The sequence below is a fragment of the Myotis myotis genome, unplaced genomic scaffold (assembly GCF_014108235.1).
Source record: "Myotis myotis isolate mMyoMyo1 unplaced genomic scaffold, mMyoMyo1.p scaffold_m19_p_13, whole genome shotgun sequence".
Classification (NCBI taxonomy): Eukaryota; Metazoa; Chordata; class Mammalia; order Chiroptera; family Vespertilionidae; genus Myotis; species Myotis myotis.
The window spans coordinates 8,684,577-8,689,125 of NW_023416317.1; the positions used below are offsets into that span (position 1 = coordinate 8,684,577).

Genomic DNA, 4,549 nt, shown 5'->3' on the forward strand with positions numbered 1-4,549 from the left:
ATAATAGAGGCATACAAGCCTAAAAAACCTCGGATGCCATCTTCTTCAACGCCTTGATTTTCCAGATGAGAAAACCGCAGTCATGATGGGAAATGCAGTCATTGCATACAGTTCAAGCCTGCAGATCCTTAAATTGGTGCCTTCTTGGGCTTGGGTGTTCCTCAGTATCCCCTGTGGGTTTTACAAACATCCACATATCTGGGTCAATACCCCACTGTCTGTGTGGGACCATGGCTCCATCTGATGCTCATTTGTAAACAGATGCCCTCTGAAAACAAACTAATGCTCTGTTTGCTTTGAAATACTGTTTCCCAGCAAAGAAAAGGCCTGACCATCGTGTACACAGCCATCAACACATACACATCCAGTGGCTGGTACATTCCTTTCATCTTCACGCTGATGGCTGTTTTCTTTGCCGGGTTGGCTTCCTGGGTATGTTTCCTGCTTTGGAGATACGGGAACGTCATGGGATGCTGTCAGAAAACGGCCAAGGAAGTCTCCAAGCCCAAACCCAAGTATGTGATTTTTCTTTCTCAGCTTCTGATGTAAAGAGTTGGAATCCTTTGGTGATGCTACACTGAGGGCTTCTGCCTGAGAGCCTTTGAGGGGCACAGAGGAATGTACTTGGGAAACAAAGTACGACGGTCCCTTTCAAGGCTCCAAACCTGCTCTAACTTTAAAAAAGAGCACAGCGTATCTTTGGGTTCTACCTTAGAGCCTCTGAAACACATTTGCTGTGAGAGTAGATTTTAAACAAATCAATTTGTGAGCAGACAAGCCAAACAACTCCCATATTATTTTGAGCATGCATCACGGGCAGGTGTGTGACGACCACGGGGGGACTGCGGACAGGTGGTGAGTCCAGGTGCCCTCGCCACACTTGCTTTGAATCTCTGTGAAACTGGGCAGATGCCAAAGAAATGGAGAAAATGCAGATGCTTTCATCACCATCCAAAAATAGCTCATCAGGGCGCAGAATACCATGGCCTCTGAAATTGAATTGATTATGAGTTTTTATTAACTAAGCAGAGATCATTTATGACTCAGCGACGGGAGGTGGTAATGGTTAATGAGATGAGTTCGCCATACAGAATTGTTTTAACAATTGGGAATAAGAGAGATGTGGTAATAGCCAGGTGCTGCAAAAAGTGATTTTTTTTGCCATGTGGTAGCATAATGAAGCTGATATTTTGTCAAATTTTCTTTTCATACAGGGGAATAAAGTACATTGCAGGTAAGATACAGATTGCTCATTGTCACATGATTATTATGAATTGTGTGATTTTGAAAAGCCACTCATTAGATCGATACCTGCCATTTATTTGTTTGTTTGTTTATGTATTTGTTGAACAGGAGATAGAAATCAAATGGAAAAGATTGTCATGGAAAACAGAAATAAAAAACTGGAAGTATTAACAGTAAGTACATTTTTTATGAGCCCTCCGTAGTTAGAAGAAAGAGGACTACAGATTCTCTATAATTATTGTTCAATAAAAAGCTCTTCCATGTAAACATACGGTAAATTTACTCAGGCATCATAGAAAGGAAATAAAATTATTTCAATGTATCAGTTTCTGTTGAATTACAAAGATGGGATTTCAGATCCACTCTTAGAATCTCGCTTAGGTCCAATTTTGCTGCTGATATTGTATGTGTATTCAGCAAAAACAACATTATTTACCATTGCTTAAAAATAAGATCTGCTTTTTCACAACAAGGTGGTGTTAAGTAAATAAATAAGTACATCAAAAAAGAAAAAAATCTAGATTTGAAAATAGATTACATATGTGATAAAGCTGAATAAGTCCTTCATCTTTGGGGTTTCTTAGCAGGTAGTAAAATCTATGCCCTGTTGTATTGAAATCTTTAAATTGGCTGATACTCATTCATTAATGGATCCACGTCAATAACTGTACAAGGGTAAGGCTATTCCAGGAAGTAGATATGTGAAGCAAATATTTTTTTTATTGATTTCATAGAGGGAGAGAGAGAGAGAGAGAGAGAGAGAGAGAGAGAGAGAGAGAGAGAGAAAGAGAAACATCAATGTTGAGAGAGAATCATTGACTGGCTGCCTCATGCATACCCACACTGGGGAGCTCACAACCCAGGCATGTGTCCTTGATTGGAATCAAACCCGGGACCCTTGAGTCCACAGGCTGACATTGTATCCACTGAGCCAAACCGGCCAGGGCAAGAAGGCATTTTTCAGTCTCCATCTCCCTTTTCTCTCTCCACCTGCTGCCCCATTAACAACAGGCATTTCTACCTGAGCCCTGACTGACCATGACATTGTTTCATGAGCTGGTTCTCTTTCAGTGCTCTCTTCCCTGCGTCTTCCTTTATGAAACTGATGCCAGCCAAGCACCTCTGCTAGCGAGTGAGGGCTGGCAAAACAACATAGTGCAGACTGGGTGGCTTAAACACCAGACTTCTATTCTCCCGGTTCTAGAGGTTCGAAGTCTCAGGGGAAGGTCAGCAAGTTTGGTGTCTTCTGAGGTCTCCCTGCATGGCTTGCACATGGCTGCCTTCTCTCTGTGTCCTCACATGGTCATTTCTCATCTCTTTGGTCTGTGTCCTAACCTCTGTTCTTACAGCGACACCAGTCATATTTGATTAAGGCCCAGCAACATGACCTCATTTTACCTTCATCACCTATTTCCAGGCCCTATATTTAAATCTAGTCACATTCTGAGGTGCTGGGCATTAGGGCTTCAACATATGAAGTCTGAGGGAGCACAAGTCAGCCCTAACATGTCCCTTTCAAGATAAGAGACTTCACATCAGTAAGAAGGGCTGAGTTGAGGGAGGGCACGGTGGGCAGGCTGATGTGGGGCTGGGGCTGGGAGGAGACAAGAACAGCAGGACAGTTTTGAACCAGGGCTGCTAGCTCTCTACATAAGAAAAACAAGGTCACTCATAAGAAGTCACCTGCTCAAAGTACTCAGCACTTGTCAAAATTAATTTTATCAAGCTGACTTTATTGTTAATATTTTGTGTTGTTGTTTTTTTTTTAAAAAAGGAAACCATTGTCTATGAAACTATATTTGATGGAGAAGCCATTGATCCAGGTATGGTGCTGAAGTATCTTTAAGTTAAGCTTCTTTTGCCTATTTGGATGCTAAGCTATGTGAATAAATTACTTATTCGCTGTGCTTTGCATAACGAGAATCTGTACTAAAGCAAACCATTCAAGGTCCAGGCAGATAAAATAAATGACCAGAAGGTGCCATATAAGACAGTTCAGTCGTCAATGGAGGTTGATGCTTGGGAGCCATAACTATTATTGGGCTCCATCAATTTATTGCCACATTGGGAATAGGCCTGGAGTTGCCAGAATTCTGATGGTTAAAAAGAAGCTGGAAATCTAAATTTTTACATGAAATTTTCCCATTTTTAAGTGTAGGTAAGTAGTTCAATTAAAACAAACTCCATTTTCCAGGCCAAATAAAACACATTTTTCCCTTCCTGGTTACTGTTGTGTAAACTACCCTGAGACTTACTGGCTTAGAACAATAACCATCTTATTATATCTCAAATTTTTGTGGGTCAAGAATTTGTGCAGGTGTCACCTGGGCAATTCATTGGCTTTATTGTATTAAAAGGAACTTCATTGGCAGCTGGTGTGGTCTGGTAGGTCCGAAGTGGCTTAATCACATGCCTGACAACTTGGGGTTAGTTGCATAGTTAGGCTCAGGTGGGTCCCACTTACTCTTTAAAAATTAAAAAAAATTAATTATGGTTGGCATTCAATATTATTTTATATTAGTTTCAGCTGTACAGCATAGTGGTTAGGTAATGATATAATTTACGGAGTGATCCCCCTGATAATTCAAGTACCCACCTGGCATCATACATAGCTATTACAATATGATTGCCTATATTCCCTGTGCTGTTCTTTACATTCTCATGGCTATTTTGTCACTACCAATTTGTACTTCTTAATCCCTCCCCCTTTTCACCCAGCTCCCTAACCCCCCTCCCATCTGGCAGCCCTCATTTTGTTTGCTCTCTGTATCTATGGGTCTCTTTTTGTTTTGTTTGTTCATTTCTTTTATCCTTTAGATCACATATCAGTGAAGTCATATGGTATTTGTCTTTCTCTGTCGGACTTATTTAACTTAAGGCAATACCCTCTAAGTTCATCCCTGTTGTCACAAATGATAAGCTTTTATTCCTTTTTATGGTCGTTGAATATTCCATTATATAATTACCACATCTTCTTTATCCACTCATCTATTGATGGAACTTGGATTGCTTCCATATCTAGGTTGTTGTTTCTAGCATTGCAGTGATCATAGGGGTGCATATATCTTTTGGGTTTCTTTGGAAATACCCAGAAGTGGAATTTCTGGGCCATAAGATAGTTCTATTTTTAATTTTTTAAGAAACCTCTATACTTTCATAGTGGCTACATCAATTAGCCGTCTCATCAACAGTGCACAGGGTTCCCCTTTTCCCACCACTCAGCAACCTTGTTTGTTGATTGATTGATGGTAGCCATTCTGACAGGTGTGAGGTGATCTCATTGTGGTTGTAATTTGCATTTCTC

At 40.6% G+C, this 4,549-nt stretch overlaps 1 long non-coding RNA gene across 1 annotated transcript; it reads left to right on the forward strand.

Annotated features, from left to right (window-relative positions):
• The first annotated feature begins 286 nt into the window (after positions 1-286).
• Positions 287-1,444, forward strand: LOC118668553. The gene is made up of 3 exons (XR_004971683.1): positions 287-515; positions 1,215-1,234; positions 1,354-1,444. It is a non-coding gene; the product is annotated as an uncharacterized LOC118668553 (long non-coding RNA).
• Positions 1,445-4,549: the final 3,105 nt, after the last annotated feature.